This window comes from Sinohyriopsis cumingii, chromosome 11 (assembly GCF_028554795.1).
Source record: "Sinohyriopsis cumingii isolate HCF-2022 chromosome 11, ASM2855479v2, whole genome shotgun sequence".
In the NCBI taxonomy this organism is placed as follows: Eukaryota; Metazoa; Mollusca; class Bivalvia; order Unionida; family Unionidae; genus Sinohyriopsis; species Sinohyriopsis cumingii.
This window is the reverse complement of record NC_142971.1, coordinates 81911253-81924694: the sequence shown is the minus strand read 5'-3', so window position 1 is coordinate 81924694 and position 13442 is coordinate 81911253.

Here is a 13442-nt window from a genome sequence, read left to right as displayed (position 1 = left end):
CGGATGAAACGAAAATCAATTGCAAATTTCAAGTACTGTCTCAGTTATGTTCATATTCCTCAACAGCATGAAATTATTTCAGTTATGTCTGTATTAATACAATTTATATTTTCTCAATTATGCTTATACACCGCAGCATTATGAAAATGTTTCAGATATGTCCCTACTTTTAAGCATTAAGAAAGTGCTCAAGTTCTGGCTGTATTACTCAACAATATGAACGTGACTAGTTATGTCTTTATTTCTAAACAATACGAAATTGGCTCTATTGTGAGGATGAGAAGACAGTAAAATTTGCAAATTAGTCCAGAAAAAAGAGACGAAATACTTCTTTTGTTCCTCTTCACAAATAACTCTAAAATGATCTTGCACTGTTTTATTTAACATATTGATATATTGGTGTTTTATTCTCAGCAGCTAAGTATTACAAAATCGTAAGGTTAAACCAATCGGCGATAACATCATGTTTGAAACACTCTTCATCAAGTTTGTTGATAGCGGCTGTACTTTTTCATTAACCCTGGAGACCAGATACGGACATGTGATTTGATGCTGGTTTATTTCATGACTGCTGTCTACGCACTTTAGCTTCAAACAGAACGTAAAGATTCACACGCTTTCAAGTGTCTGTTCTATATGATTGAATACGTCATTAGAAGAAAATCTGCTGCTACAGCTTTTTCCATGAAACTCATGTACTTAAAGTCAAAAGCGTCAGCAAAATGGTAATTGCTTGCTGGACACACCTTATTTTAATATGCTAGTGAAGGTAAATTTGCCGATTTAGAATATAAGAAGAAATGCGTTATAGTATGCCAGGGATTTTACAATTCCTTCAAAAAAGGACCATCTTTATTCAATTAATACATATTTGTAGTACAAGAATAAAACAATTGCTTTTTATACCATTTACTAAAACATTCAATCATGACGAAAGGCGGCACATTCTTTAAGGAGCAATTACCAAATATTATTAGGTCTTTAAGTTTGTTCTTGTCGACATTATTGAAAATTGTGAGATCAATAGTGTGAAACGAAACGTAAGAGTAGGTCTTAGATTCGGACAGAATGATCCTGAGGAATGATGTCATTCACATTATTTAAGCAAATCATTAAATGATATTTGAGCATAAATATAATCACACATAATGGTTCTAATCAGTCGAGTTTTTACGCTATGCAACGATTAATTTTATCAATCATAGCGTCAACCTGACATGGCTTGGAAACTATATAACATGTGTCTCTTCAATAACAGTCTGAAATGAGCACTCTATAATTGTTTGGGCACTAGCTTAGGATTTGAAATTATAACAATGTAAGGTCCGAAAGGATTACCAATGTAAGGCCCGAAAAGTGCATTCATGAATGGTTATCTTTTCTTTGTGGAACAAAAAAACTTCTGTCACTAGATGATAGAGAGGGTGTCAAACAACCCTACTAGTAACTAAACCAATTGAGCATATAACGAGAGGAGAGGCCATGGATTGATTGGAGGTGACTTGAATACTGACCGTTCACGGATTTAAACTGACATCCGTTTTACGGTACATGTACACCAAGTTAGTTATTTTATTTATTGTTAGAATTTGCATAAAATCCAGTGCATTAGCTAAGTGTTACAATTCACAAAAACTGTACTTGGCACTAAACAGGACACAAATTATGACAATCAAATAAGTGATACTGCATAGACTAGAAAGATACACATTTCGAAAGGAATGCTCTAATAGTTCTTAGTCTTTCATGTTGCTTTGAAGTACATAGTATTTGCAATTTTCGAGTAATAACTACTTGACATAAAATAATAAATCAGATAAAATTAATAATTGGGACCTTGAGAGAACTTGATAAAATAAAGTTGAGTATTTATGGTTAGTGATGCATTGAACGTAAGTGCACTGAGTGTTTTAAGTTTAAACGATCATGTCTAATGTTACTGCACAGTTTCTGTAATACATACAAAGAGACAGGCAGACCAGTCATGTGTTAGGTTTATCAATTCTTTTCGTGCAAGTTTACATTCGACATTCAAGATTAAGGAAATTGTATTTTCATTGTTTGTGTTATGTTGTTCAGCAACATGCATGGAACCTGCCTACGGCCACTTGACTCTTCATCAGTGTTTTGGTCTAAATTGTACCACCATACCTTGAACAATCTACCATGTATCTTGGCTGTGTGACTTCAGATCATCACAGTAGAACTGTAGTTCTCATCCATTCAACTTAATATCATTATAGATCATTTCTCTCCTAAGTAATTAAGTGTAGAAATTCTTTATTTAATATCAAGGATAATCAGTCAAGAAAGTCTGGGAAGTTTATCAACCTTTAAACTTAAATCCTACGAAAGGAACAAAAATGTAGAGCCATGATTGTACCGGGATTGTTTATCGACTGTAGTTTTTTGCAATCCCTGACTCATGGTTTCCACGTTTCATTGTTGAAAGTTCTGTTTATTTGCACTATATATCTACTATAGTGCTCGAGCAGTAAATTGAGGAGATCGATAGTATAACATGTATTAATCAATAGACATACACAGACACATTTCTAGCAAGAAATTTTCCCTTTTATTGACTGCTATACATGTTAGTTAAAAAAATGAATTAACTCTAATATCAGAACAATGTGTTTACACTTGGCTGCTTAAACTAGAATCGCGCTAAAACGTTGACGACAGATGAAACATCTTCATTCAAACAGAACAAACCGTAAATAGGGACTACTTAAGAAGCAATTGTCTGGTGGATGGGGTTAGTGTTAAATACATGGAAGTCATTTAGACATAGAAATGACAACATGGTAGTACTAAATTAGCTTTTATTAAACATTTCAGCTTTATTTCTTGCTTATTGCTAATACCACCCATCATTTGTGCCCTCCATCTACCATGTTCTCGCTCGTTACAAGAGTCTCTGACTTGTGAGCAGCACTTACTGTCTATGGGTCGCAGGTTCAAATTCTTCCTTGCTTGACAACGGTGTGTCTCTGGGCAAAGAAAATGTCTGCCATTGCGTCGGCATGTTTAACCTTTTGTACATTGATCTGTCATCAAAATCAGATGCAGAAATGCACGTATTTTACATCTTGCATCGAAGGTTCTTAACGCTTTTCATATGAGTAAGTTCCTCGCCTCGCCTCTGTCTCGTTATGTGTCTCTCTCTCAATCTCTCACTATCTCTCTCCCATGTCTTACTTCGTATCGACCCACTCTTCTTCCCTAGGGTTAGGATCTCATGCTCTGTGATTAATATCACGAAGTAGAAAACAACCTAAACTACAATTTTAACTGTACCTACGCCATCGCTCACAAAGCAGTAGTAATGGAAGTCAGTGCTTTTATCCATATAGATGAGAGTTCTGATGCTTCTTTTCATTTTTACAAATGGTAGCGTTTATTGGAAGACAAATATGCCCCAGCAACCTAGTGAAGAGTATCAATTCTAATGTGTTATCCATGGTATAAGAGTGTTAGCAACCAGCTTCTCGCTAATGAAAGAGAACGATGTAAGGCTGAATGCACGGTGGCTTTACACCAGCCTCACTATTGAAAAGCATAGTTCAGAAGCTGCTAAAAGAATCGAACAAATATTGTTCTTCTGCCCGAGTGTTTAGATTCAATATTGCCTTCATTAACGAGGTTATTATAACTACTGGCTTATCTCAGGAATTACCGTCAATTTTCAAACTGCCATTGTAAAGTCTCTGTTCAAGAAACCAACCCTTCATTCAACCTACTTAAAAGAAACTACTACTTCGTTTGTAACCTCACATTTATTTATATATTCTTAGTAGAAGATTTTATATCCCAATCTGTATCTCATCTGACTGCAAATAACTCTTTTCAGCAATGTTCGGTCTTGATATCGCAATCGCCATTGTATTGAAACTGCCCTTCTCAGTGCAGATATAAACCTTCCATCAGATTTGAATAGTGGAAATAGTACAGTACTCACCCTCCTAGTGTGCGGCATTGTACACAATATAACTTAATGTATTAATCTACTGCCTCGATGATGTATTTGATATTGAAGATGCAATGTGGCTTGGTTCAAGTCCGACTTGGTCAACATGACACAAAATGTGCATGTAAATGGACAACAATTCAAGAAAATTTATATATGTGTTCGTGTTCAATAAGGTTATGTTGAAGACCGATTTTCTTCATTATAAGGAATCAGTCGTTCTCAAGCATCATATATAGACATCAGATCTCTCACCAATGTACGTTGATGACACTCAAATATTAACAGCTGGCCGCTCCACAGAAGTTGGGCTAACCATCAAGCATCGAGAGAATACATATTTTATTGCATTTGTTAAGGAAGTAATGCCATTTCTCAGCGCTTACTATTATATTCAAGTCGGCCAGTAAATCTGGTGGATTAAGAACCCAGGAAATCTCCAAGAATAATCACTGACCCACCGCTCGCACGTTCCTCGATGCCAGAGCCTAAGGCTGTAACCCACGAGAAGTTAGATTTCAGCGTTTTGAACTGGCGAATGCCTTAAATGGGCACCCGGGGTGAGTAATCAACGTGTACTTTGTTAATATTGAAAATAACAAAATATACCATACGTTTAAATTTAACATCACTAGTATTCTGTCGTCTGGTAGTGCGCCAATGCGTCATTATTATTTATATATTTGCAATGTAACAAATGTAGGAATAATGTGTCTAACCATCCGTCCGTCGGGGAGTTCTTTTTTGAGGGCTGACCAATATATATTAGAGTTCGTAGACCGTATATTTGAGTTTATGTCTGTCTGCATTATCCTAAACTTCTTCATCTGTGAAAATTTGTTTCGCAAGTAATTAATATTAGTATTAGTAGTAGTAGTAGATTTAGTAGTAGTATCAGTAGCAGTATTACTTCGTTCCAGACAGCTTTATTAAACTGACAGTGTTATATCTTGTGTAAATTTTGTCGTTGGTATGTGTTCGTTTCCTCTTCTTCGTATTCTTCTTATTCGACTTCATCGATTCTATGATTATTATTATTATTATTATTATTATTATTATTATCATTTTTATTATTATTAAAGGGTGTGGAGTGAGTAAATGCAGTAGCTGATTGGAAAGGAATTCGTGTGATGCCTGCATGATGGGTTATGCATTGAGCAGAGACAAACGACATTATACCAGATAGGCGCGTATCTTATCGGTCTTCTATGAAAAGTGAAAATGGAGAGAAAAAAAAATGTTTGTTATAAATTAAAGCTACAAATTTAAGTATGCTACATTATGATCAACGCATGTCATATTGGACATGTACTTAAAAGTATTCATGCCTTTCTTAACAAACGTTGATTCGAGTCTCTTTCTTTCGTGTATGTCAACCTCAATGTGTCTCTCTCTCTATCTTTCTCTCTCTCTCTTTCTCTCTCTCTCGCAACAAGCGAAAACACAAATCAGTCTGCCTAAAGTCATGTTGACCTTTAAAAATATGCTCCTAAATAATATATATATATATATTATGTTGTGTGATGGGTTAAAACATCAATATATCGTTTTATGAATTAAAAATTACATCATTTCGAATAAATTAAACAAATGTTATGATTTACGAAAAATGGTGGCAGATATAGGATTATTTTTTCTGACTAGTTTCTTATCTCTTCATCGTATTCCACGTCAAAAGTGTTCAGGGTTTAAATACATATCCTTTCCATTTTCAGATATGAATTATTTTAAGGATTCGACAGAGAGATCCAATCGTCAAACATATTGAGGGAAAACACGTGTCTGTCAAATATATTAAGATAGCGGATCGTCTGAGAAATGCAATTACAGAGGGATCCATCAGACAAATGTATTTTTTGAGAGATCAATGTCTAACCCTATGGTCTAAATCTAAGTGTCAGAAAAGAGTGATAAGCAGCATGCTTTGTAAAACTGAACAAATAATTTATATCCATAGATGACAAAGTGATAATGTCAAAATAGCTTCCGGCAATGAGCATTATATATCAACTATTCTTAGAATTGCTGTCACAAGTCTTAATGAATAAAGTTCTGAATAATCTAAAGTGCTATTCCTAATAATCTCCAAGATGAAGATTTTGATGTATTTGTAGTGGACAGTAGTCTTTAATGTAATAATATACCAATGGCGTAATTTGTTCCGACAGCCTTTAGTTCAATCGCAATTATGTAATCAACTATTTCTCTCATTTTATTCACCATATTTTCAAATCACTATGACCAAGAATTTAATTTTTGAGACCCTTTTAATACAGTTACGAGTTTTGTAATTAAATTAATTTCACGCAAATCAAATATACTGCCCAACTAATTCTGCTCCGATGCTGCTTGCAAATGACTAACTTACCAATCAACAAGATTTATAGTATATTAGAAATGTTTTCTATTATATTCCAATGGGAAGTCATGATAAGGGTTCTTGAAAATGTAGGTGGTTTGTTACAATAGGGGATTCAGGGGCTAGTGTTAGGACTGGTTGGCCTGGTGTCTGGATAATGTGACTGGGTGGGACATGATGCTGCATGTCTGCGGCATGATGCCACAGCGCTAGACATCACTATAAACTGTCACACTGCAGACATGGTAGCGATATCATTGAAAAATTGTTTAAGCTACGTTAAAAATCTAATTCACACACACACACACACACACACACACACACACACACACAGAGTAGGGCATGTACACAATATCAGGCTGTGTGAATAATTTCAAAAGTCATAGTTAATCCTTATTGTTATCCAGTGTTGTTTACAAAACGTTTAGTAATCTTGGACAAGATCATCAGTTATGTTCAAATTTAAATTACTTGCAGCATATAATGAAATAAACAAACTACTTAAGAAATAACTCACATTAAATAGTAATAACACATCTACAACAGCTATCACATGTCTGTATAGCATCTGAAAATTTTATTTCTGTAGATAACTTCTGTCAAGGTATTTTACAAAGACAACCACCTGCCAGTTGTATTTACATGGATACCCCCATCTGTCTAATGTATTTACCGAGAGACCGATCAATGAAGTGAATGTATAGGGAGACAATTCTGAAAAATATATTTACAGCAATATCCATGTGTCCAATTATTTACAGACATGAGAATGTCTCAAATGAATGTATTACTATTATGAACAGTCTGAGCAGTACAAGCGTTTGTCTAAGGTCCTTTTCATTTTAACCAATTTTACTTTTAGAAATAGTTAAGCCACATTAATCAATGATTGGTCGTCAAATCCGTTTCGAATAAAAATGTAAACAATGTTTAAGTTTCAAGTGCGGTGCAAATTTCTAGTACAGTGTGAATGTGACTCAATTACGTCTTTATTACCTAACATCTTGAATGTGTTTCAGTTATGTCTGTATTCATAGAAAAAAAATATGTCTATAGACGTCAGCAGTTTGAAATTGGTTCAGTTATTTCTATACACATTAACGGCATGACGAGAATATTGTAAAGTTTGCAAATTAGTTCAGAAAAAGGGACGGAATAAGTGGTCGTTGAACTTCTTTTTTTTTCATTTTACAAATAAAAATTATCTTGCATTGTTTTCATTAGCATATTGATATCTTGTTTTATTCGCAGCAAGTACGTTTAAAATGATTGTAAGGTCCAACCAATCTGCGGCAACGTTATGTCTGACAAACGCTTTATCCGCAAGTTTGTTCATAACAGCTTTATCTTTCCATTAAACCCCGAGACCCAATTCGGACATTTGTTTTGAAGCTGGTTCATTTCATGACTGTTGTTTGTGCACTTTAGCTTCCACCAGAACGCAAAGATTCACATTATCTGTTCTCTGGGATTGTATACGTCATTACATGAAAATTTGCTGCAACAGCTTTTTCCATGAAACAAATGAACTTTAAGTCAAAAGCGTCAGAAGAATTGGATTTGCTTGCTGGACACACCTTATAGTATAATGCTACTGAATGTAAATTTGCCGAGTTCGAATATAGGAAGAAATGAATTATTGTGTGAGAGGGATTTTAGAATTCCGACACAGAGGGGATAATCTTTATCGATATAAAACATATTTGTATTACAAAAATACAACAACTGCATATAATACAATTAACTAAAATGTTCAATCACGACGAAAGGCGGCACTTCTTTTAATGAGCAATTGCCAAATATGATATTATCGACATTGTTGAAAACTGTGACAGCAATAGTGTGAAACGAAACGTAAGTCTACATCTTAGATTTGGACAGAACGATCATAAGGAATGATGCCAATTTCATTATTTAAGCAAATCTTTAAATGACATTTTTGAATATAACTATAACCAGTCTTAATTGTTCAATGAGTGGAGCTTGTATACTATGAGACTATTAATGTTATCAGTCATAGCGTCAACTCAGCACGGCTTGGTCACTATAGGACAAGTGTTTCTTCAAGCGCTGTCTAAAATGAGCACTTGAGAATTGTCAGAAATGAGCACTAGCTTAGGGTTCGAAATGACAATCCGTGTAAGGTCCAAAAGGGGCACTGCAGTAAGGCCAGAGAAAAACTCTCGTGAAAGGTTCTTTTTTCTTTGCGGCAAAAAAAAACTTCTGCCATTACTTGAGACAGAGGGGGTAGTTGGGGTCAACTCATTTATTCTAGTAACTAAACCAATATAATACATATCGATAAAACAGGCCATGAAGCGATTGATGGTGAGTTGAATACTGACATTTTACGAATTAAATTGACATTAGGGTAAATGTACACCAAGTTACGTAATTGTTTTTATTGTTTAGCATTTTCATAAATTCCATTACATTAGCTAAGTATTACAATTCACACGAAGACTGTACTTTGCACTAGCCAGGACACAACTTAGGAAAAAAGATCAACGTAAGTTGTATTGCATTGACTAGAATATACCCATTTGAATTGAATGCTGTATATATTTTTTAGACTTTCATGGAGCTTTGAAGTACATATCATTTGCAATTATCGAATTTGTAGCTGCTCGCCAAAAAAAAATAATAAATCAGATAAATTTAATAATTTTGATTACGTGCAACCTAGAAGAAAATCTAGTAAGATAAAGATGAGTCAATACGTTTAGTGAAGCATTTAAACGTAAGTACATTCGGCTTTTGTAGTTGAAACGATCATATTCAATTCTATTGCGCAATTTCGGGAATATATGTAAAGAAAAAGGCGGATCAGTCATGTGTTAGTTTTAACAATTGATGGCGTGCATGTTTACATTAAACATTCAAGATCAAGTAAAGTTTATTTTCAGTGCTTTATTATGTTTATCAGCAGCATGCATGAAACCTGCCTATTGCCAATTGACTGTTCATTAGTATTTTGTTGTAAATGTTATCTCCATACGTTGATCATTTAACATAGTATTTTGGCTGTGTGACTTCAGACCAGCACAATCTAACTGTAGATATCAAACATTAAAATTAATGTCATCATAGCACCATGATGCATTCTTATTCACTGTAATAAAGTAAGACCCTAAGATTTAAAAATGTTTAAATCACTTCTAAAAACCTCGTCTGAGAGGTTATTGTGTAAATATTCCCTATGTAAAGACAAGAATATTTGGTGAAACAACCTTAATGGGCTTTATGTTTTGCCACAGTAGTATCATCATCTCAAAGTGCATACATGTAGAGTTGAAAGAAGTTAAGGCCTAGTGTTATAAGAACTTACTGCATTTTTTTATAGGTGCACATTGCCAGTAAAACTAAAATGTATACTCTGCTATAATTAAACTGACATTCAACTTATATCCATCAATCAGACACAAAATAAAATAAGAGTACTTTTGACAATACTTAACAGGTAGCAGGCCTTTTTAAAATATCGAGGATAATCAGTCAGGAAAATATGGGACTTAAAAAAACTTTAAACTTAAATCATTTGAAAAGAACAAAACTGTTGAGCCATGATTGTCCTTGTAAGTCATCGACTGTAGTTGTCTGCAGTCCATATCTCATAGTTTCATTGTTAAAACTTATGTTTTTTGCACTGTTTATCTACCTTAGTGATTGAGCATTACATTGAGGAGCTCGATAGTATAGCATTTGTTAATCGATAGACATACTCAAACACATTTCTAGCAAGAACTGTCATGTTGTTAATACTGCTGTGCATGTCAGCTAGACACATAAATTAACTCTACCATTAAAAACATGTGTTTACACTTTGCAGCTAAAATTAGAGTCGTGATAAAAGGTTGACGACAGATGAAAGATCTTCGTTGAAAAATCTGACCGTAAGCAGAGACTACTTACGAAATATTTGCTGGTGGATGGGGTTAGGGTTTAATATATGTAAGTCATTAAGACATTGGAATGTCAAAATGGTAGTATTAAACTAGGTTTTGTAAAATAAAATTACATTATTATTTCTTGCTTATTGCTAATTTCATTCATCTTTTGTGCCCTCCATCTACCATGTTATCTCTCGTTAAATCACTTTGTTGCAAGAGTATCTTACTTGTGGGCCGCACTTGCTGTCTATGGGTCGCATTATCAAATTATTCCTTCGTCGACTGCGGTGTATCTCTGGGCAAAGAAACGTTCTGCCATTTCATCTGCATGCTTAGCTTTTTGTATATTGATATGTACTGAGCATCAGGCACAAAAACAGACGAATTTTACTTCTTGCAATGAAGGACCATAACGTTTTTCATATGAATAAATTCCCCGCCCCCATTCTCTGTCTCCCTGTATCTGTCTTTCTCTCTGTCCCTCTCTGTCTCTCTCTGTCCTGTCTCTTGCTGTCTCTAGATGTTCTTGCTTCTTATAGACCCACTCTTTCCTAGGGTTAGGATCTCATGATATGTGATTAACATCACCACATTGCGAACAACTGCTACTACAATTTCAACTGTACCTACTCCATCGCTGACAAGGCTACACTAATAGAAGTCCCTTGCTTTTATCGATATAGATGAGCGTTCTTATGCATCTTTTCATCTTGACAAGTGGTTGAGTTTATTGTTTGAAAGATATGTCCCAGCAAACTTGTGTAGAATATCAATTCAAATATGTTCTCCTTTATATAAGAGTGTATGGGTCAAGCTTCTAACTGCTGAACGAGACCGCTGTAAGGCTGCATTCTTTGTGGCTTTCCACCAGCCTCACTATTCAAAAGTAGATTTATGAAGCTGTTGAAAGAATGATACAAATGTTGTTCTTCTGCCCGAGTGTTTAGATTGAATGTTGTCTTCATTACCGATGTCATTATAACTTCTGGCTCATCTCGGGAATTCCAGTCATTTTTCAAACCTGCCATTGTAAAGCCTCTGTTAAAGAAACCAATCCATGATCCAACCTTTCTAAAGAACTTCTACCTCGTTTGTAACCTCAATTTATTTAGAAATTCTTGGAAAAACATTTTCTATCCCAATTTCTTTCTCATCTGACTACAAAAAAAACCTTTTCAGCAATCTATTATTTGCATATCACCCTCGCCAATGTACTGAAACAGCGCTTCACAGAGTAGATAGAGACCTTCCATTACCTTTGGATAGTCAAAATAGTATAGCTCTCAACTTCTTTCTGTGCGGTATTTGGCAAAATATACCTTTATATACCAATTTACTCTCTCCATGATGTATTTGGTATTCAAGATGCAACCTGGCTATGGTTAAAGATCAACATGGTCAACATGACACAAAAAGTGTATTTAAATGGACAACAATCCAACCAAGCTGATCTATGTTTTGGTGTTCGACAAGGTTATGTTCATGGCCACCTTTCCTTCCTTATAAAATATCAGTCGTTCTCAAGCATGATAGATAGACATTAAGTTCTCACCAATGTACGTGGATGACAAATATACACATCTGGCCGCTCAACAGAAGTTGAGATAACCATCAAGACATCGATATATCCATTTCCGATATGAAGTAAACGGATGACATAAAACATGCAGTTGATGAATGATGATGAAACTGAGGCATCCTGATGACCACGCACAGACTTTCTCATTCACGTCCTTTAACACAAACGATACGTATCAGCAAAATCGACATAACATTTACTCACTACGATATCTATATATCACTGTAGACAGTACGGTCACATTACACCAACATGTAATGAACATTAACAATGTTATATATCTGGAACTGTGACACATCATCCCCACTAACAATTTTCTTTACGTTGATGCCACTAAAACACTTGTGTCACCTTAGTTTTTGCGAGACTGGACAAAGATGGTTATCCTTGGTCTGGTTTGTCTCAGTATATATTACTGATACTTTAGAAAATACAAAACACGACTGCTCGGTTGATCATTAGAGTACAAAAACGCTGAGCACATCTACCCCTCCTCTGTAACCATTTGTGGCTACCCAATCGATCCAGAATCAAGCACAACATCAGTTCACTATGCTAGATTTCATTAGCTGGGTCCATTTTCGATATAAATATCTTACCTCACCTATGTGTAAACTCCATCTATAAACTTGCAATCACATTATTCCAAATGGCAAAACTAAGGCATAAGGAAAATAATATTTTTGCTTACCAGGGCCAATCTACGTGGAGCGAATTGCTCACCTATTTTATATACAATCAAATCGTGTTATGATTCAAGAGTGCTCATAAAACTCCAATCTTGATGCAACAAAAGGTGACCTAAAGTCTTATTAATGTTAATTTACTTCAGTATTGTCAACATGTTTCTGTTTGGTAATTTCGTGGTGTTTGGTTTAGCAATCTCGATGTTGTATATGTTTCTGATATGTTATCTAATATTGTAAAACTGTTGGAGCTTCTAAAGTTTAGACCCTGTACGAAATCCACATTATCATTATCAGTAGTATTAGTATTATTATTAGTATTAGTAATAATAGTAGTAGTAGCAGTAGTAGTAGTAGCAACGCATTGTTGGTGTTGTTTATCATACGACGGTACGGTTTAAACCTAGTCAAAACGTATCGTATTCGCAGAGTTCTTATATGCAGCTATACCGTGTTTCTATTTGAGCACTGTCATCTTCTAGAGGTAAATTACGTTCCGACAGCAGCTTTTGTCATTCGACAATGGACTTAAAATTTCGCTAACTCTATTATAATTTTGTTTTTCAAATGACAGTATGAAGTATTATTATTAGTATTGTTATTAGTTTTTTATTATTTTTATTATTAGGATTAGTATTATTATTGTTGTTGATGTTGCTGTTGTTGTTGCTGATAGAACGGTCCGGTTTAAACCTGCTCAAGCGAATCACGTGACTTCTGCTCAGTGTTCTTGTATGCAACTTTACCGTGTTTCAATTTGAACGCAGTTGTAGGGTAGAGGTATCTTACGTACCGACAGCAGGTGTTTCATGCAAGTGAAAATTCAGAAACTCAGTTATAATTGTGTATGTCAAACGGCATGAAGTTCCAAACATAGGTTGCTAATAAGACTATCCAGTGTGGCTGTATCTGCCAAAGTTGTATGTTAAGCAGTGATTTCTATTTTTATGGCGTTATC